Raw genomic sequence first — 21,745 nt, 5'->3', positions numbered from 1 at the left:
GATGATGGTGATAATGATGATGATATCTATTCAGTTGTGTCTGAGTCTTTGCGATTCTATGGGCCAGGTCTCTCCACACCTCCACATCTCCTGAGCAAAATGCACAGATAAATTGACTATATTCTTTGCTCCTTTGCAACTAAAAATGAATGAATGAATGAATAACAATATTATTACGGTTAGCAACCAGCAAAATTAAAATAAGGCAGGCAAAAACAAAGAAAAAGCAACTCAAAAACTAAATCGGAACCATATGTAAGCAAAACTCATTAATGTAATAAAACCAGCACAAAGAACCCACTCTTCTGTAATTTTGAAGTGTCCATGCTACAGTACTGAATTTGGCTACCTGGTAGGAAAAGGGAAATACTGACATTGGCTGGATGACATAGAATTTTTGAGATAGGTTTACTCTGTTTCTGTACAAGTCATAATATAGTAATATCTAACGGTTTCTATCAGGCCAGACTTATTCCTTCTAAAAAGACTCTTATAAATACAGCCCTCCAGCAAACAGATGGGGAAACATTAAAGCAGGCTAAAGTTAACAAGGAAAAATTAGTTATTTCCATAAATTCCCTTCCAGTGCTAGAAGGAGGAAGTACAGGTTTGATTACGACCAATAGTTTTCCTGTTGTAAACTTGATTGTAACCATGGCACTAGTATTCTTGACACAAAAGCATAAGTTTATTGGCACAGGCATCAAAACACTGGCAAAAGTAAAGAAATACATTTCCCAGTTTTGGCTTAAACCTTATGCATCTCATTAGTACTTCTGGGCCACTTTTGGCAGCTGAAAACCAAAGAACTCAATGTTCCTCTCCTGCTCAAAAACTTGAGACCGTTCTTAATGCACTTTTACTATTCACAGAGAAAGGCTGAGCTTGGAAACACACGGTCTTCGGTAAATGAAGGTCCTTTATGGTTTTAATTTCTTTCTTTTTCTTATGCTTTGCGAATCTGGTTCAAGCAATCTGGAAGGCACGTGTGGTGGAAATTTATAGTGCTGATATTGCTAGCCCTAAAGGGAAAAAAAAGTTTGCTATCTCACAAAGAAGCTTCTTTGGAATTAGTTCACCCACTTTGAGCCTTTCCTTGCTTGCATTTAATGACAGAAACACCATGTGCTGTGGCCCCTTTTTTAAATGCTGGGTTCAAACAACAAAGCTATCATCTGATAAGGTAAAGGTAAAGATTTCCCTTGCATATATGTGCTAGACATTCCCGACAACTAGGAGATGGTGGTCATCCCCGTTTCAAAGCTGTAGAACCAGCACTGTCCAAAGACGTCTCTGTGGTCATGTGGCCGGCATAACTAAACGCCAAATGCTCACAGAACGCTGTTACCTTCCCACCAAAGATGGTTCCTTATTTTTCTACTTGCATTTTTTACGTGCTTTCAAACTGCTAGGTTGGCAGAAGCTGGGACAAGTAACAGGAGTGCACTAGGGATTCGAACCGCTGAACTGCCGACCTTTCGATCGACAAGCTCAGCATCTTAGCCACTGAGCCACAGCGTTCCTCATCTAATACTGATACTGAGCCTTAAATCATGCTTAGATCTGTCAGTGTTCAGTTCACTAGTTGTTATTGTTGTTGTTGTTGTTGTTGTTAGTTGCAAAGTCGTGTCCGACCCATCGTGACCCCATGGACAACGTTCCTCCAGGCCTTCCTATCCTCTACCATCCTCTGGAGTACACTAGTGCTTTCTCTTTATTCTAATGCACAATTTGCTGCAGATGCAATCTGATGCACTTCATTGGACTACACCATTAGTGGTGCAGTCAGATTATTCCCAGAAAGAAGGGCCAATCCAGCACCAAGTGGTCATTTTAAATTGATCCTGATCTCTAGTCCTTGGACATCTTTCAGGACCATTCTGCTTTAGGCAATGAAGGAGTCTACTTCTTTCACACCACACTCTCCCCCTTCCCCCGTAACTTCTAGGTTTCCAAACCAATTCTCAGACCACATACATAGATCAATCTGAACAGTGATGACGAGAAGTGGAACTCCATTATGAAATAGGGATATAGGCTTTCTCCCCCTTTCCCCCCCTCTCCCTTTCTCTTCATATTAAAAACTCTTGCACCTGTTGTGTGGGCTACTTTTGAGTTGGCTCTCTTCTGGAATTGGTTTTTGAATGCACCTGCGTAAGACAGACTTGCATAAAACCAGAACTAGTTATAATTGACCTTGGCCAAAAGTTTTCTCCTCCCTAGTTCTAATTCCATCCACATTAAGGAAAATGAGTGATATGTACCAGCTGGTGATGTTTGGTGGGGGGGAGGGAAGGAATCAAGAGGCAAAGCTCCCATTAATTGCCCCAGCTCTGCCAACCTAGCTGTTCGAAAGCATGCAAATACGAGTAGATAAATAGGCACCAATTTGACAGGAAAGTTTATTGCATGACCCATATTTTCCTGCTGACCACATGATGACAGAAATATCTCTTAAACAATGCAGGCTCCCTTGGCCAAGACTGGCCCCCGTGAGTTGGTCATGACTGGACAGGGTAATCATTTAATCTTTTTAAGTCTGAGGAAATAGCCTTTTAAACTGGCAGAGAAGAACCCTTTCAACTGACAATTCCCTCCAGATGGCAAGTTTACAATGGCTGAGCCAAGGTAGGAAATGCTATAGAAATAGGAAAGGAAGGCTCTGAAAAATCTACAATTCCCACTCTGAATTCCTCTATTTTAATCACTCCTGAAGTGAAATCACAAAATTCCTCCCTTCGTTGAACTGTGGAAAACTCTCTATGTGAAGTAAGAGTTTGATGTCTTCTCAGCGAAAGACATGGAATATTACTGAAATGAATGAGGTCTTCGTAATGAGAAACATATCTGACCCTCACTGAATTATGAACAGTGTCTCCATGTCAGGTTTGGTATAATTTATGCCAACATCATCTAATATAATATGTTTTATGCTGCCCTTTTGTTAAAGAGGTGTCCCAAAATCCTTTTAAGTAACTTCCAGAGTCACCACAAATTCTGTTTTTTTTTTTCAATTTCATAACTAACCACCAAGAATCAGTAGTTTCCTGCCAGTTTTCTGCAGAAGAACAAAGAAGTGTTAACCTTCTTTTGCCAAATAAACAATGTTCTGTTTTTCCAGAAAAGTCTGGGGTGGAAGCTCTGGTCTCTCATACGTTTGTGACTGCCACTTTGACATCCTGTTTTATTTATTTTTTTATTTATTTAATACAGGGCCTAGACTAGAGACTAAAAATTGCTAGATCTGGTACGAACAACCAGAAGAAATGGGCAACTTTGTTTTGGCAAAGATTGTGTAATAGAAATGAATACTTGCAGAGGTCTAATTTTGTGTTCAACATTTCAAGTAGAAATTTGGACTGGTAATATATTTGTATTCAAAAGCTTTGAGTTAGATCATTCTCTTTGCTTGTTTGACATGGTTCGGATATGAAGCCTCTGAACTTAGCTTTCAATTGAAATATATTAATGGTGAAGGTATATAGGTAATCCACAACTTATAACAATTCCTTTAGTGACTGTTCAAAGTCTAGATACATTGAAAAAAGTAACTTAACATCGGTGCTCACATTTACAACTATCACAATATACTTACAATCATTTGATCGAAATTTGGGCACTTAGCAACTATGTATTTACAGTGGTTGCAGGATCACCATTTGCAACCTTCCCAGCTGGCTTTGACAAATAAAATAATGGGAAAAACTGGAAAAACTAGTTTAACAAATGCATGATTTGTTTAAAAACTACAGAGATTCACTTAATAACTGTGGCGAGAAAGGTCATAAAATCTGGCATGACTCACTTAACAATGGTCTTGCTTAGCAACACAAATTCTGGTCCCAGTTGTGGGTACAAGTCGAGCACTATCTGTGTTTTTTGTCAAGTCATTGTCAAATAAACAGCTGTGATGTCCCACATAGCAGAGTCCATTCCAAAATTGTTGGGCAGATGTCTTTCTTATCACCAGATATTTTTGATAGTTGGAAATATCCAGGACTGAACCAGTGATATTTTACAAAATATCTGCAATAAATAGCAGAATGAGGATGCTTTATATAGCCCGTAAAATTAAAGCCTATCCTTCATAGTTTATTAATCCCGTACTTCAGTTACAGGAAGGTTGTATTCCTTGAAACAAAGTTCCATTGTCTATTCAGCTTTATTAAGCAAAGCCTTCAAATGCGGAACGTTTTGAACCTCGCCTAGATCTTCTTTTGTTTTGGGAAACTATTCCAAATATAAAAGCTGGAGCAGATCATCTTGGAGCTGGAGAAGGAGGCTCTGTCAACAATCAAGCCGATAATGGAGTATATATGCAGTTCTAGCAAAAGAAAAGTCTGCAAGTAGGACCATAGACTATAGAGAAGAAGTATTGCTATTTTGTAATCCGAAATGGAATTGGAAGAGGCTAAGAACAAGATTGTAAAACCAGTGTGCTTCCAGATGCAATTCAAGGTGCTGGTGGTTACCTTAAAAGATCTTCATGGTTTGGGGCCAAGTTGCTTGCAGGACCATCTCTCCACCATGAGATCTACTTTTGTCCTTTTAGATCCAGCACGAGAGGCATACTGTGAGTCCCATCCACTAGAGAAACTGGCCCCAGGATGATAGCTTCTTCTGCTCTGATGCCCACCCACTGGAATGTCATCTCCCCAAGATTAACCTTGCCCCAACCCTATTGTTTTTTTGTAAGGCATTTAAAAACTTGGTGTGCCATCTAGCCTGGGGGCCTGGCAATAAGGGTGAACCCATTTCATGCTTAAATTAAATACAGGATGTTATGAATTCTTATATAATTCGTAATTGTTCTCAACAATTATTTGATCTTTTTTTTTAAAAAAAAAATGATTGTTTTATCCCATTTTTGTTTAAATTCTTAGCCACCCTGAGACATGTACGGGCAGCCGTATATATTTATTAAATTAATAAAAAATAAGCATGTGGAACCATACTTCAGAGCCACTTGAGCACTGAAACATACCTTAGAGCAGACATGCAAATACATACCCCTTTCAGATATATCCTTTTTAACAAAAACTGGAGGAAAAATAAGTTTTGTTGTTTTCTTTATAATCATTGTACAAGCCGATTACCTATAAAAGCAGTGCAAAATTAGATTGCAGAGCTGATTAGGGCACCTCAGAGTGAAAACTAACCAATGAAAAACAGCTGTAGCAAGAAGCAACAATAGGGACATCCACCATAGCAAGCACATTTATGAAATGGTTCAAAAATGTGTCTGAGGATTTGAGGATACAGTTGATGGCTATGTGGAAATGCCCTAAGCTGCGTGTAGGAGTGTGGTACACACCCCAGCAATTTATTTGCTCTACTGCAACACATTCTTAGCAGATGGCAGCTGACCATGTCTGGACTTGGAACCTCATCAGGGCTGGTGCTCGTTAATAGTAGACCTCCAGGGAACATCAGGGCTGTAAAATAGACTGGAAATCAAAACTGCATCCCAGAAAGAAATGGCAAACCACATCCACCGCACGTAGCTATGTCCATGATGTTGTCAGAAACACCACTCAGTTTGACTGCAGTAAAATGGGAATAGAAAGCTGGAGTGGGAAAAAAAACAGAAACCGATCAGGGAAACAGAAAGTAGTTGGTTCCTTCTTTTTTTTTTAATCTATACGTTTGTTGTTAAAAGATTGAAATACAAAGTAGAAAAAAAGTACCAAAAAAAGATTGCTATATTTAAATTAAAAAGATTCTACAATGAAAAAAGAAAAAAGTACATTAATGTTTAGTGATAAATTCTCCCTCCTTCCCTTTGAAATAGCAATAGCACTTATATTTATATACTGCTTCAGAGTGCTTTATAGTCCTCTTTAAGCAGTTTACAGAATCAGCATATAGCCCCCAATAATCTGAGTCCTCATTTTACCCACCTCGGAAGGAGGGAAGGCTTAGTCAACCTTGAGCTTGGTGAGATTTGATCTGCCAAATTGCAGTCAGCCGGCAGTCAGCAGATGTAACCTACATTACTGCACTCTAACCACTGTGCCACCAAGCCTTATATAGAAACTATCAGATTATAAAGAATAAACGGTTTTGGTCAGCATATCAGCCTATGGCACATCAACCATTAAAAGAGTAACTTACTTCTAATAGTCCATGAGAAAGACAACATTTTATTTTTTTATTTTTTTATTTTTGTCACACAGTATATATAAGCATAAGCATGAAATAATTATACAATATATAAGCATATATATGAGTATGAGTTGTAATAACTATATTAATTGGATATAACGAAGGAAAACAATAGGACAGGAACAGTAGGCACATTTGTGCTCTTATGCACGCCCCTTACAGACCTCTTAGGAATGGGGTGAAGTCAATGGTAGACAGTTTTTGGTTGAAGCTTTTGAGATTTTGGGAAGAGACCACAGAGTCAGGTAGTGTATTCCAAGCATTAACAACTCTGTTACTGAAGTCATATTTTCTGCAGTCAAGATTGGAGCGGTTAACATTAAGCTTAAATCTATTGTGTGCTCGTGTATTGTTGCAAAGAGATGAAGTAGTCTTTGACAGGACGGACATTGTAATAAATGATTCTATGAGTTAAACTCAGGTCATGTCGAAGGCGGCAGAGTTCTAAATTTTCTAAACCCAGGATTTCAAATCTGGTGGCATAAGGTATTTTGTTGTCATAAGTGTCATCTTCAAAGATGACACTTATCAAACAAGGGATGTATTTAAAAAGTGCTGTGCGAATAGCAAGATGAAAGTAGGGAAGATGTATTCCAAGAAAACTTAAGTGTTGGGGAAAATAGCAGACCCAAGAAGTTTTAAAAAACTGATGGGTTTGAAAGCAGGAACCATACATATTTATAGGTAATGTTTAAATATGAACCTGAGAAGCTTATTGAGCATGCTCATGCCTCTGGTTATGTAAAGATTATTAACCAGCTTAAGATACAGAAGGATCTTGACAGACTTGAACATTGGACACTATCTAACAAAATCAAATACAATGGTGAAAAAAGTAAGGTTCTACATTTGGGCAAGAAAAACAAAATGCCCAGGTACACTATATGTGGTACCTCACTCAATAGTAGTACCTGTGAGAGGGATCTTGGAGTCCTAGTGGACAACCATTTAAATATGAGCCAGCAGTGAGTAGCAGCTGCCAAAAATGCCAACACAGTTCTAGGCTTCATAAACAGAGAGATAGAGTCAAGGTCACATGAAGTGTTAATACCACTTTATAATGCCTTGGCAATGCCACATTTGGAATACTGCATCCGGTTTTGGTCGCCATGATGCAAAAAAAAAGATGTGGAGACTCTAGAAAGAATGCAGAGAAGAGCAACAAAGATGATTAGGGCACTGGAGGCTAAAACATATAAAGAACAGTTGCTTCAATTGGGTATGTCTAGTTTAATAAAAAGAAGGACTAGGGGAGACATGATAGCAGTGTTCCAATATCTCAGGGGCTGCCACAAAGAAGAGGAAGTCAAGCTATTCTCCAAAGCACCTGAGGGCAGTACAAGAAACAACAGGTGGAAATTAATCAAGGAGAGAAGCAATTTAGAACTAAGGAGAAATTTCCTGACAGTTAGAACAATTAATCAGTGGAACAACTTGCCTCCAGAAGTTGTAAATGCTCCAATACTAGAAGTTTTTAAGAAGATGTTGGATAACCATTTGTCTGAAGTGATGCCTAAGCAGGGCTCTGGACTAGAAAACCTCCAAGATCCCTTCCAACTCTGTTATTCTATTCTAATCCAGTTTTGTGGCATTACCAGACTGCCCAACTTGAAACAGCTGACATTTGGGATTTACCAAGCTGGGATTCATTCCTTTTTCTAAAAACCCAAAATAATCATCGTTACAAGGTTGGATAACACAGCAAGTCAGAGGTGAGTTAAAATACTTTTCATGGCTGGGATAAAAGAATAGTTTGCCTGTGTTTGTTAACTAAAATATATTTGTTTAGCACAAGTATGTCAATATTACTTGCTTCTGAACAAGAGAGAGAGGAACTATTGATCCCAGATACCCAGAGAAACATTTTCAGTTTTTAATCAATTTAAAAAATGAGGTGAGAGATTCATATTGCTTAAGCACAATTGGATACTAACTTGTCCATGAAAAGAACAGATGTCCCAAATAAATTGGAATTTTAAACCTTGAGCATTTATATCAAAGATGAAAAGAACAATAATCTGAACAATAGGCAAGTTCTTCAGCACCTGAACCCAAAACAAACAGGTTTGTAAATAAAAATTTAAATGAAAATCTTTTATTAAGGAAATTAATAAACATGGAGACAAACGTGGATATCTGAGGGAAAGGGGAAATGCAGGAGGACATGAATTACTCCAGAAATACTCCAGAATTTTTTAAAAAAGTCTTGATTATATATAATTGTTTTGATCATGCTTTAAATTTTCTGTTTGATCGCTAGCATTGGTCCTGGAAATAAATAAATATAAATATAAATATATGTATGTATGTATGTATGTATGTATGTATGTATGTATGTATGTGTATATATATATATGTATATGTATATGTATATCTGTATCCAATAAACCTCCAAAAGTAGAAAACTATGGTACTGAAGCAAGATTTGCATTTAGTGTATTTTAGTAGGGGCAAAAAAATATTTTTTAGCTTGGTAAGTTATGGAGATCCTTCTGAACAATGAAGCAGCTGGAGGGTTCAAAAATGGAGAAAGGAAGACCTCTGGCCCAACAGGTAAGAGCCAAAAAGTATTGGGATTAATGAGCTTCAAAAACAAGTCTGAGGAAGATCTTAAAACTGAGTTGAATCTCATGGATAAATATTTATGCAAAACCAAAAAAAAAAAAAGTTGCAAAAACCTGAAAAACACTGAAACACGAATTAAGAAAGTTGCCACACCTAAGCTTCCACAAGTGAAGAATTTAGTATAAAATTGTTAGTTTCTTTGGGGTTTACAACATTCCCAAACCTACAAGCTAGGGAAGGGAGGGAGGGAAACTTCAGATCTGAGCAACAGCTGTACTGGAGACCAGATTTAAACTCTTTTAAATAAATTCTTGTAAGCCAAGTGGAAAACTTACTTCCAGTTTTGATGATGAAGCATTAGATGTAGCTCATACGTTTGCTGTTTCATAAGCCAGGGCCCATAAATATAAACAGAAAATAGAATAACAGAGTTGGAAGGGGCCTTGGAGTTCTTAAGGTCCAACCCCCTGCTTAAGCAGGAAACCGTACACCATTTCAGACAAATGGCTATCCAATCTCTTTTTAAAAACTTCCAGTGTTGGAGCATTCATAACTTCTGCAGGCAAGTTGTTCCACTTATTGATTGTTCTAACTGTCAGGAAATTTCTCCTTAGTTCTAAGTTGCTTCTCTCCTTGATTAGTTTCCACCCATTGCTTCTTGTTCTACCCTCAGGTGCTTTGGAGAATAGTTTGACTCCCTCTTCTTTGTGGCAGCTCCTGAGATATTGGAACACTGCTATCATGTCTCCCCTAGTCCTTCTTTTCATCAGACTAGAGCAGTGATGGCTAAGCTTTTCCTGACTGAGTGCCCAAAGATGTGTGCATGTTTGAATGCCCTCATGTGTGCCCAAACTCCCAAAATGCAATGCGCACACGGCCCCCGCATATGTGCTCCACCCCCTGCGCATGCCCAGCAGAGACCTGGAGACCAGCTGGTCAGTGGGAGGTGCACATGCATGCGCAGTGGAGCTGAACTGGGGTGACGGCTGATGTGCCCACAGAGAGGGTGCTGCGTGCCACCTCTGGCACGCGTGCCATAGGTTTGCCATCACGGGACTAGAGATACCCAGTTCCTGCAACTGTTCTTTATATATTTTAGCCTCCAGTCCCCTAATCATCTTTGTTGCTCTTCTCTGCACTCTTTCTAGCATCTCCACGTCTTTTTTACACTGTGGCGGCCAAAACTGGATGCAGTATTCCAAGTATGGCCTTACCGAGGCATTATAAAGTGGTATTAATACTTAACTTGATCTTAAAACACATAGACTTTAAGCCAGAAGTCTTCCTGTTGGGAATTATCCCGGAGATTTATACTAGAGATGTAAAATATTTGATTGTGAATATTATTACAGCAGCTAGGATTGTGTTTGCTAAAAATTGGAAAATGAGAAATTATCTTTGCAAGATGAAATAATTAGGAAGATGATGGAATGTGCAGAGATGAGTAAATTGACATTTGAAATTAGAGATCAAGAAGATAAGCAATATTATAAAATATGGGACTTATTCTACAGTTGGTTAGAAGGGAAAATATGTTAGAATAAGATATTGAAGACATATGTATGAAAGAAACGTGGATTTTGAATTTGCACAAGAAGATTTGTAAACACCCGGTCAGCACAATGTAATGGTTTGATGTGAATGGTTTTTGGGTTTTTTTTGGTTTGTTGTGGAAAATAAAAAATTTTCTTTAAAAAAAAAACTTAACTTGATCTTGATTCTATCCCTCTGTTTATGCAGCCTAGAACCGTGTTGGCTTTTTTGGCAGCTGCAGCACACTGCTGGCTCATTTTATTTATTTATTTATTTATTTATTTATTTATTTATTTATTTATTTATTTATTTATTTATTTATTTATTTGTCACACAGTATATATAAGCATAAGCATGTAATAACTATACATTATATAGGCATATATATAAGTATGAGTATATAATAACTATATTAATTGGATATAACAAAAGAAAACAATAGGACAGGAACAGTAGGCACATTTGTGCTCTTATGCACGCCCCTTACAGACCTCTTAGAAATGGGGTAAGGTCAATAGTAGACAGTTTTTGGTTGAAACTTTGGGGATTTTGGGAAGAGACCGGTAGTCAGGTAGTTTATTCCAAGCATTAACAACTCTGTTACTGAAGTCATATTTTCTGCAATCAAGATTGGAGCGGTTAACATTAAGTTTAAATCTATTGTGTGCTCGTGTATTATTGCAATTGAAGCTGAAGTAGTCTTCAACAGGAAGGACATTGTAATAGATGATTCTATGAGTTAAACTCAGGTCATGTCGAAGGCGGCGGAGTTCTAAATTTTCTAAACCCAGGATTTCAAGTCTGGTGGCATAAGGTATTTTGTTGTATTCAGAGGAGTGGAGAATTCTTCTTGTAAAATATTTCTGGACACATTCAATTGTATTGATGTCAGAAATGTGGTATGGGTTCCAGACAGTCGAGCTGTATTCAAGAATTGGTCTAGCAAATGTTTTATATGCTCTGGTTAGTAGTGTAGTGTAATGTAATGTAGTGTAGTGTAGTGTAGTATTTTTTAAATGGTTGCCCACTAGGACTCCAAGATCCTTCTCACAGTTACTACTATTGAGCGAGGTACCACATCTACTATACCTGTGCATTTTGTTTTTCTTGCCTAAATGTAGAATCTTACTGTTTTCACCATTGAATTTCATTTTGTTAGATAGTGCCCAATGTTCAAGTCTGTCAAGATCCTTCTGTATCTTAAGCCTATCTTCCAGAGTATTGGCTATTCATGCTAGCTTGGCATCATTTGCAAATTTGATGAGTTCCCTATCTAGCCCCTCATCCAAATCATTGATGAAGATGTTGAAGCATATTGGTCCTAAACAGAGCCTTGGAGTACCCCACTGATGCACTGGGAACTACATCAGTGCATCAGTGCATCTTTTCCAGTCCTCTGGCAGCTCCCCTGTGCTCCAGGATCTTTGAAAAATATAGTTCAGTGTTTCTGAGATCTCATCTGCCAGTTCCTTCAGAACCTTGGGGTGTAATTCATCTGGTCCTGGTGAACTCATCTAGGGTAGACAGGTGCTCACTTACTGTTTTCTTTCCTATTTTAACTTGTATTCCTAACCTGTTTTTTGTGGTGCTGTTTTTGATAAGCTGGACTTTTTTCCCCCTTTGTGTAAAGACAGTTGCAAAAAATGACTTAAGTAGTTCCGCTTTCTCCCTATTGTTTGTCACCTTCTTGCCACTTTCTCCCAGCAATAGACCAATTCTTTCCTTAATATTTTCTTGTTTTTAACATGTTGGAAGAAGCTATTTTTGTTATTTTTTACTTTTGTCGCAAGCCTTTGTTCATTGTGAGCCTTAGCTTTCCACACTTCATCTTTGCAGGCTCAGGCTATTTGCTGATATTCTGCCTTAATTATGTGCCCCTTTCCACTTTTTATACTTGCCGTTTTTGTCTTTCAATTTGTCAGAAAGTTCTTTATGCAGCCATGCTGGTTTCTTTTGAGAGCTGTTATTTTTCTTCTTCATTGGTATTGTGCTAGACTGGGCTTTTACAATCTCACTTTTCAAAATTTCCCAAACTTCTTGAGTTGTTTTCCCCTTGAGGATTCTCATCCATGGAATCCTTCCCAAGCTAAATAAGTAAAATATAATTGTACAATTGCCAGCATGGGACACTTTATAACTGCTTTGTTGTCTATTGATTAATCAGTCAACTGCATGCATCTTTAAGTGCTCCTCTTCTTATGAGTCATGAATCAGATGGCTGTAACATTCCAGAAACAGAAAATTCAGATATCTTAAGAATTCTAAAAGAAGACATAAAGATCCTAAAGTCAACAGACTGCTGTTAAAAAAAGAGTTATTTCTTGTGACTCGGGAAGTTGCCAGTTGTAATGAAAGGATAGGTGAACTTCCTGGCGCATAACTTACTCAGAGAAACCAGCTGAAAAGGCTTAGGAGATGGAAGAATGGACAAGTAAGAGCAGAATAAAACTGTTCTTCTCCAATATCTCATTTTTGCTATTTTTTTTACTGTTTTGTTTCTTTGAAGCCAGCAGAGGCCACTGTGGATGCTGAGACTCTAAGGGTAAGAGATGGTTAGGGTATTTTACCCCAAATGTTGCAAAGAAAAAGCTGAAACATAGCTAATGACAATAATAACAACAGTCATAATGCCCAAATTATGATGACTCAAAAGACCAATCTTGCAGCACTTTGTGGCTAGACTTACACAAGACGGTTGAAGAGATTAAAGGCCCAGTGGCACAACCTCTGGAGCTTGATTAGTTTTAAAGTGTGTGTGTGTGCATGCGTGCTTGGTGCTTTGTATGAATAGATTATGATTTAGCATATTGTGCAAACTCCCCAAAACGGGTTAATTCAGTTGCCAAATAAAGAAAAATGCACAAAACCCGCGGCGAAAGAAAATGTGACACTTTCTGCAGAAACAGAAAACTAGAACAGGTACAGTAAGCTGAACCAGCAGCTCTCAGGAGAGAAAGGTTTATATTTGTTTGCAGTTGCGTGGCGGGGGGTGTAACATGATGCATGACAGAGAAAATGAACAGGCAGTTGTTCTCACTTAAAGAATAGAATTCAAAATCACCCAATGCTATGAGGATGAAACATATTTGAACAGAAAAGGAAGGACACCTTCTTACTGGACATAAACTATGTGTCTGCAAGGTCTTGTGATGGTCATCGGCTTAGTTGACTTGAAAAGAGTGTTAGGTAATCTTTAACACAGCTGCTCCTGGACAGCAGAACCAAACCAGTGCCAAGGGGAGTTTCCTATGAGGATACTTGAGGCCGGCTGGGTGCATTTTTGAAACAACTCTTGCAGGTGGCATGTATACTTTGACCTGTAATATAAACTCCATTCAGATATCTTCCCAAACACTTTGTGAATGATTGAAGTTGGCAATAATGGGTCCCATTGTTCACACTCTGCTCCTTCCTCCCTTTGCTGCCACAGTGCCACCATTGTTATTCTTAGCGATGTTCACACACGTTCTTTGTACCCACAGGGCTTATCACAACCATAGGGGAAAAGGGAGGGCAAATTGCCTTCTTATGCCTTGTACAGGTGGATTGGGTGCCAAAGCAGATTTTATAAATCAGAGTAATGAGAGTTGCCACGTGAGCCAAAAATAGACAGAAACAATCTTGCTCGTCTTGAGACAATAGCAATAGAGGCCTTGTTATTGCACAATTGCAAAGAAAGCACCCAGTGTTTGCTAAAATGCTTGAGGCTGAGTGGATTTGGGGCTTGTCAAAAGATTCTCCTCCCTATTCTTGGCTTGGAATGCACTGCCAATTTAACATATATTTTCTCCTTTTAAACTTTTATAGCATGTATTCATTTCTGCTTTCCCTTGTCCATAGAGATGAAAGTTCACCTAGAGTAGGGGTGTCAAACTGAAGCTCCGCGGGTCAAATCTGGCCTGCTGGGTGCTTAGATCTGGCCCATGGGTCTGCCCTGGAAACAGCGAATGACTGGCCTGCCGTGCCTCTTCCAGCAAAAACAAAGTTCAGGAGGGCTCCGCACAGCCCTCCTGAGCTCTGTTTTCACTGGCAGAGGGCTGCAGGAAGTCGTCGCAGCCAAAAACAGAGTTAGGGAGCCCATTTTCCCTGGCAGAGCACTCAGGCCACCACAGGTGCCCATGACATGAGTGACGTTGATCTGGCCACACCCACCTTGGCCACGGCCACCCCAGCATTCTGAGGTCAAGCATAATCCTGATGTGGCCCTCAGTGAAATCGAGTTTGACACCCCTGACCTAGAGTATTATGCCTCCAGGTCAATGGAAGTAGAAGCTAATGTAGACTCAGTGTTGGACTCAACATCAATCTGAAGGACTCTCATCTCTATACACATAATTATAAGCCAGCTAAAATGTTGAGATGGAGCTGAGGCCCAGCATTAGTCTTGAAGGTCACTGGACACTCTGGCCTCAGGACTTCCCTAATTTATCTCAGAGTTGTGGGGAATTTTCACTTCAGGCTTGTTAGAAGTCTTGAGCAGATATTGCTGCTGGCCTTTAACAACCAAAAGTCCAAATCTGAGAACAAAAATTTAAAGCCATACATAAAAATACCTCGCAGTTTTATATTTTTTTCTGTTTCCTCTCTTATTATCAGGGTGCTTAAAAATGGCTGTCAAGTTTCTCTTAGTGGTGTTTTATTTTTAATTTTAAGTTTGTGGAATAGTGACTATTTTTGCTCATTTAATGTCTTTTCTTATGTATTAAGGGTGTGCAAATATTTTGCTGTGAGAAATTAATTTCAGAGTTTAGAAAGATTTTTGTTCAAAAACCCCCACCAATTTTTGCCAGATAGATGAAACTAATTGGCGCACAGAATCACAGTTTCTCAACTTTACAATTTTAAGATTGACGGATTTCAACTGCTGGAATTCATGACAGTGAAAACATAGCTGGCTGGGGAATTCCGGGAGCTGAAATCCACCCATCTTAATGTTGCTAAGGCTGAGAAACACTGAAATAGAGAATATAAGCCAATCCATGCATCTTTCTTCCAAATGCTTCAGAGATTACAGATTTAACAGATTTGGAAGGGACCTTGTAGTTCCCTTCCAACCCTGCCCAAGCAGGAGCCCCTACACCATTTCTGAAAAATGACAGTCCAATCTCTTCTTGAAAGTCTCAAGTGATGAAGCTCCCACAACTTCCAAAGGCAAGCTGTTCCACTGGTTGATTGTTCTCACTGTCAGAAAGTTCCTCCTCATTTCCAGGTTAAATCTTTCCTTGTTCAGTTTCCATCCATTATTCCTTGTCTGGCCTACAGGTGCTTTAGAAAATAGCCTGATCCCTTCCTCTCTGTGGCAGCCCCTCAAATATTGGAAGACTGTTATCATATCTCCCCTGGTCCTTCTCTTCATTAAACTAGCTATGCCTAGCTGTAACTGTTCTTCATATGTTTTAGTCTCCAGTCCCCTAATCATCCTGGTTGCTCTTTTCTGCACTTTTTCTAGAGTTTCAACATCTTTTTTTATGCTTCCATCACTCTTGAGCCACCTTGGTTGCCTATTCTGCCCAGTTGGAAAAATACCCCCACAGCAACAATAACAATTTAATTAAAAAGTGGAAAGGTTGCAAATTTCTAAAGAAGAGACATTCAGCCTTGGCCATCTCAACCTCCATAAATTCAGGAATAACACACTTTCTTAACAAGAATTATTTAATTCATTTGTTCTCATCCCACACAGATAAGCACCATCTCTCCAGAATCTACCCAGTGTTTGTATTGTGTTGCAGAATTTTGCTGAAGATGCATATGAAGACTCCAAACCTAAAAAGCACACCTATCCCAGGTCAGTGAGTCTATGTTCTGAGTATATTTAATATAACCACAATTTTTAATCCATAAATTACCAAATGGAAATTTTGAGCAATAGCCCATGAAAGGTTTTCAGTCTTTCATAAAAATATTTGTTGTCTTGTCCCTGGTCAGCAAAGTCACTTCTACTATTTCTGCTAACTTCATTATCTTTACAATCTATTCCCCCATTGTGAGTATTTTAGTATTTTTCCATCTGTTCTCATTTTTTCTTCTTTTTAATACTGGTAGGTGGTGTTTTTATTAATAATGCCTATCTTGATAGCAACCTTTCCATAATTAAGTTCAACAGGAGGGGCAACCTCTCATTTTTCACCTTCTGCTGTCAGACATACAGATGTACAGACAAACATGGTTTTCTGTTACATTGTTCCTAAGCTATGAAATTTTGGAAATAGTTTTGTCTTGGAATAATGTTCAGTCCCCATCTTTCTGCATTTAAAGAAGCATTGTGAGTCTTATGGGCAGAAAGGGGTGATGCAAATTTTAAATATGTATGGATCACTTCTGGCTATGTGAGTAATAGGTTGGATAAGGTCGGTCAGCTATATGTTTTAATTTTATTTTTTATATTGTGTATTTTATGTATTTAATTTTTTTTATTGCAGTCATGGAAAAATGAGATGGACGGCTATATAAATTAAATAAATAAATAATATTAGATTTTTATCCTGCCTTTATGTACAGTATATAGATAGTTCTCCAACCATTGAAAATTATGACAACTTCAAACTTTATGACTTGTAAAACACTTCTGACTGTTGCAAAATGTTACAAGTAAATAGCCAACATCACAAGTACATCAAACTAGTGTACTCTTATCAACTCTATTTCTATATCTATCTCTACACAGGATCTATCTATCTATCTATCATCCTGACTTATCCATATTGCAAAGAATCCATTCCCATGAACTCTGATCAGAACTTAAAAGACATCAAGACCAAGGAGATACTGACTTATACATTGACTACCGTGCCGACTGTATCAAAAGAAAGTCCTACAACCCACATCCTAACACCCAATCCTCCTCCATCTAACCCCCCATCATCCAAAATTAGGCACACATGCCCCTAACTTCCTCTGTAACAACTACTACTGACCTTAAATTCAAATGCAAGAAGCCTGCTAAATAAAATACCTGAATTCCTCTTCTTACTAAATATGGCTACATTTATCTGTGAAACATGGTTGAATACAACACTCCCTGACTCCATTACCACAGTAAGAGACTATCATGGTTACCGGTCTGATTGTGAAATCCATAGAGGAGGTGGTGTAACTAACAACACTAGACTCAACAACTGCCTTGTTCTCATCTCAACAACACATGCCCAATATTTCCCAGTCGTACTACAGACAGTTACAATTACAGTGATCTTATACATATTACAGAAGACAACATTGAAAAGGCACTAGGCAATCTAAAACCATCTCTATCTATTGGACCTGATGGACTATGTGCATTCTTCTTAAAAAAGCTTTCCACAGCAATTGCAGAACTTCTAAACATAATTTTTGAAAAATCTTTCGGAACCAGCTCCTTGTCCTACCAATGGTCACAAGCCACAGTCATCCCTATCATCAAAAGGAGAGACCCTATCCTACTTGAAAATTACAGACCAATCTCTTTATGTTGCGTCACCTGCAAAGTTATGAAATCAATCATTAACCAAGCTATTACCCTCCAGCTAGAGACAACCTACTCTCCAACAAATAATTTGGTTTCAGAAAAAAATTATCCTGTAATTTACAAATACTACATTGCAAAAACATATGCAGAACACATCTTGATCAGGGCAAAGCAATAGACGCAATTTACATAGACTTCTGTAAAGTTTTTGATTCAGTGGTACGCGACAAATTACTTCTAAAACTAAAATCCTGGAGACGACTTCCGGTATCCAGCGGCAACGGACGTCTGGAAGGTTTCTCCTGCCTCCAGCGCCCGAATCCGGCCGCCGCCGAGGCCCTCAGGGGCCAGGTGTTCCGAAAAGGACACCTGCCGTACGGACGGCTCGCCAGGGGTCTCCCAGCCGATATACAGGACTGTGGGGACCGATGCTGGCGCGGCCCTAGGCTTGGCGGGGTTCGAGGCCACAGGCCGCGCCATTATTTTGGTCGTCGCCTGGGCGCTGTGCCCGTGATACCGGGCTTTGGATTTATAACTGCAGCAGCCTGGTGGTGAACAGGGAACGGAGAAGAATTGAGGAGGAGAAGGGAAGGGAATATCGGTTAACGTGAGTGGAGTGCTCCGGAGTGCGGGGGGTTTTTTTCTCCCCTGCGGTTGGAAGGAGCACGAGTTATTCTGGAGAGAGGAGAACTTAAAATAAGAAGATTACCGGTTTTGTGGAGTTCTGGAGAGAAGAGGTGATGGAGAAATTTAGGAGGAAGGTTTGAGGCCCCCCCTCCTTCTGGGGAACAGTGGTGGCGTCCAGCTTCCGCCTTCACTATGAGAATTTTGATGACATCACTTCCCTTCGGCTTCCTGGTTGACTAACTGTACTCTGGACTCGTTGCTCCTGTGAGTGCCCCCTGGTGGATCCGGAGGAAATTACAAGGATACTGTGCTTGCCTGAGGATTTTGAATACTTTTTTTCAAATGGCAAAGGTCAGAGACCAACTGCTGGAGAGATGGAGAGAATTCTGGAAAAGTTATCCAATATGGACAAGAAATTGGATGATTTGCAAAGAGGCCAACGGAAATAAGAGCAGAAATTGTGACTATCCAAAAGGATTTAAAGGATACTCAACAAGTCTCAGCAGAAAACAAGCAGAAAGTGGAAGGTCTGGAGGGTGATATGCGGGCAGTGCAGAAAAGAGAGGAGACGACAGGCAATGCTGTGCTTGGACTACAGATGGATAAAATGTCTTATTTCCTTAGGTTTCAAAATTTGGAAGAAGTGGACCAAGAAGACTTGAGAGATGTTGTGACTAAATTGTTGGGAGAATTTCTTGGGAGAGGTGTTGATTTCATGAATTGGGATGTGGATCGAGTTTATAGAGTTAATTCGCAATATGCACGCACGCATGCAGTTCCCAGAGAGGTTCATGTCAAATTTGTGAGAAGAGAGACGAGAGATGAAATTCTTAGAAAACATAGGAGTGGGGCACTGATTTACAGGGGCAGGGAGATAGCCATTCTGAGGCAGATTCCCAGACAGGTACGTGAAAAAAGAAAGAAATATTATTTTTTGTCAAGCAAATTGTACCAGAAGGAGTGGGCTTCAGATGGCTGATGCCAGAGGGATTGATGATTTTCCGGAGGGCATTACGAAAAAATCAGTACAATTGTGGAGGCTACGGCCTATGTGGAGGAACACAAAGCCTTCCTGGAATCAGATGACCCAGGAATTGAAGAAGGGAGGTTATAGATCATGGGGCTGAGCGGCTGCCGCTGTTGCGCCCTGGAGTTGGGTCAGGCTGAACCCAGAGTTCTGAGATCCAAAACTAGGAAGTGATAAAGATATTTGGGATTGTGTTGGTTTTCCTTATTCTCTTTGTACGATATTCTGTTTATTCTTGACTCTTCTTTATTACGTATTTAAAATTTGCAAACTTAGCTACTGTGTCACCTGCTTGCCTTATGGCTGTTGTATGTGTTAAAAAATTTGAGTAAAATTCTTATTTTAGATAAGAAAAATGAAAATTTACCATACCTGATATGTATTTGTATAAACCTTTTTTGACTAATAAAAACTTTTTGAATAAAAAAAAAAAAAAAAAAAAAAAAAAAAAAAAAATAAAACTAAAATCCTATGGCATTTCTGGACTCCTACATAAATGGATTGCTGCCTTCCTGTCAAACAGACAACAAGTGGTCAAAACAGGAAGCGCTCTATCAAATCCTGTACCTGTTAATAGTGGTGTTCCCCAAGACAGTGTTTTAGGTCTAACACTCTTCATATTTTACATAAATGACCTTTGCAATCATATTAAAAGCAACTGTGTTCTCTTCGCTGATGATGTTAAACTCTTCAACACCACCTACAATGCAACTATCCTTCAAAAAGACCTTGACTATGTATCTAACAAGTGGCAACTTCAAATCTCAACCAACAAATGCTCTGTCTTGCCCATTGGCAAAAAAAAAATCAAAACATAAAATACAAATTAGGTGGACATGACCTTGAAATGACCCTCACTCTGTCAAGGACCTTGGAGTACTCATTTCTAAAGATCTGAGTGACAAAGCCCACTGTAACAACATTGCCAAAAAGACATTAAGAGTTGTCAACCTAATCTTGTGTAGCTCCTTCTCTGATAATATTGTACTACTAACTAGAGCATACAAAAAATTTACTAGACCAATTCTTGAATACAGCTCATCTGTCTGGAACCCGCACTGCATATCAGACAAAAATACAATTGAGAGAGCCAAGAGGTATTTTATGAGAAGAGTTCTCCATTTCTCTACCCGCAATAAAATACTTTATGCCACCAGACTTGAAATTTTGGGCTTAGACAACTTAGAACTACGCCGACTTCGGTCTGACCTAAGTGTAGTACATAAAATTATCTGCCACAATGTCCTACCTGTCAATGACTACTTCAGCTTCAACCACAACAATACACAAGCAAATAATAGATACAAACTCAAGGTAAACTGCTCCAAACTCGATTGCAAAAAATAAGTCTTCAGTAACAGAGTAGTCAGTGCCTGGAATGCACTACCTGACACTGTGGGTTCTTCCCCAAACCCCCAAAACTTTAACTTTAAACTGTCCACTGTTGACCTCACCTCATTCTTAAGAGGTCTGTAAGGGGCGTGCATAAGTACACCAGTTGTGCCTACCGTCCTTGCTCTAATATTCCTTTTTACTCTTACTCTTTTCATGTATTCAAATTATGTTTATACTTTTATCTGTTATCTTATATATGCTTGACAAATAAATAAATAATAAAAATAGAAATATATCTATCAGCAGATTCTGGAGGGGATGACAAGTGGGAGACAGAGTGATGAAAGCAGTGCTTCACTATCAGAACATAAGCCCCACATATGTTTTATACATGTGCCGTGATGTCACTCACATTTACAAAAGGAGTAAAGTTATGGTGCTGCTTATGTCAGTTTAGTGAAAGCACAAGAACCTGTGCCTGCAGACATGTAAATATCTGTTACTAAATACTCGACAGGCCCAACATGTTACTTTAGCAGCACAAATTCTAAAAAGCTATCTTAATCAGGCATGTTAATCAGTCTATGATGATTTTGTTGATAATGACATTAAATTTTTAATTCTTCTAACATGTGGATCTAGTTTGTTGTTTTATAGATTTTATCAAGTGGTTTAGAGTTTGCAAAAGATGAGCAACTTTGGATGCTCCATACTGATGTTTGCTGGATCATTGAAATTTTTTGTTTTATTTCAAGGCAACATACTAGGAAGAGTTAAAGCAGTATTGATTTTAGACCAACTCATCATCTTATCTCTGAGTTATCAGTGAGTTAATATACCAAAGACATGTTAGATCTTAGAATGCTAACTCAAACAATTTTATCCTAGTAGATTATTGACATATCTTCACAAACATTTTGTATTTAATCTTGTTAAGGCATGTGCTTATAGTACTGCTATGTCTTATGATTTTATTTTATATTGATGGTATATCAAATTCTATTAAAACTTCATTACATTGTAGAAAAGATACTGGAGGTTTTAAT

The 21,745-nt window shown here is 38.7% G+C and overlaps 1 long non-coding RNA gene across 2 annotated transcripts in view; it reads left to right on the top strand.

Annotated features, from left to right (window-relative positions):
* Window positions 1–17,883, top strand: part of LOC131195779 (uncharacterized) — a 39,665-nt gene extending 21,782 nt beyond the window's left edge. The window contains exons 1-3 of one of the 2 annotated variants that reach the window (XR_009154540.1): window positions 7,748–7,877; window positions 15,947–16,051; window positions 16,931–17,883. This is a non-coding gene — a long non-coding RNA (uncharacterized LOC131195779). Of the gene's footprint in view, window positions 1–7,747; window positions 7,878–15,946; window positions 16,052–16,930 lie in introns of those variants that run through there. The other variant, XR_009154541.1, reaches the window with a different exon arrangement.
* Window positions 17,884–21,745: the final 3,862 nt, after the last annotated feature.

The sequence above is a fragment of the Ahaetulla prasina genome, chromosome 3 (assembly GCF_028640845.1).
Source record: "Ahaetulla prasina isolate Xishuangbanna chromosome 3, ASM2864084v1, whole genome shotgun sequence".
Lineage (NCBI taxonomy): Eukaryota > Metazoa > Chordata > Lepidosauria > Squamata > Colubridae > Ahaetulla > Ahaetulla prasina.
This window is presented reverse-complemented; position numbering and strand designations above follow the sequence as displayed.